Source organism: Gymnoscopelus microlampas (assembly GCF_963454915.1).
Source record: "Gymnoscopelus microlampas genome assembly, chromosome: 6".
NCBI classification, from domain to species: Eukaryota; Metazoa; Chordata; class Actinopteri; order Myctophiformes; family Myctophidae; genus Gymnoscopelus; species Gymnoscopelus microlampas.
Genome location: NC_139943.1, coordinates 44655472 through 44655773, shown reverse-complemented (window position 1 = coordinate 44655773; position 302 = coordinate 44655472).

The following is a 302-nucleotide window of genomic DNA, read 5'->3' as shown; positions in this document are numbered from 1 at the left end:
CCCTCAGGGCCCTACAGAGAGGTGAGAGAGTAGAATCAGGTAGAAAAGCAGGGTGGGAGGGAGGGTTGCAGAATGTGAGAGCGAAAGGGAAGGGAGAGGGTTAGGTGTGTCACTGTGTGTTTATACAATAACATAAGTAGCATGATTGCTCTTGAAATTCTGCTGATTAGCAACAATTATTGAGAATGGCTGTAGGAAAGCTGTGAGGGAGACAGTAACCTTGGGTACTAAAGGGACATGTGCTTCCTATCATGAACAGCCTCACCACTATATACCACTGTATGCTATCATACACACCAAAA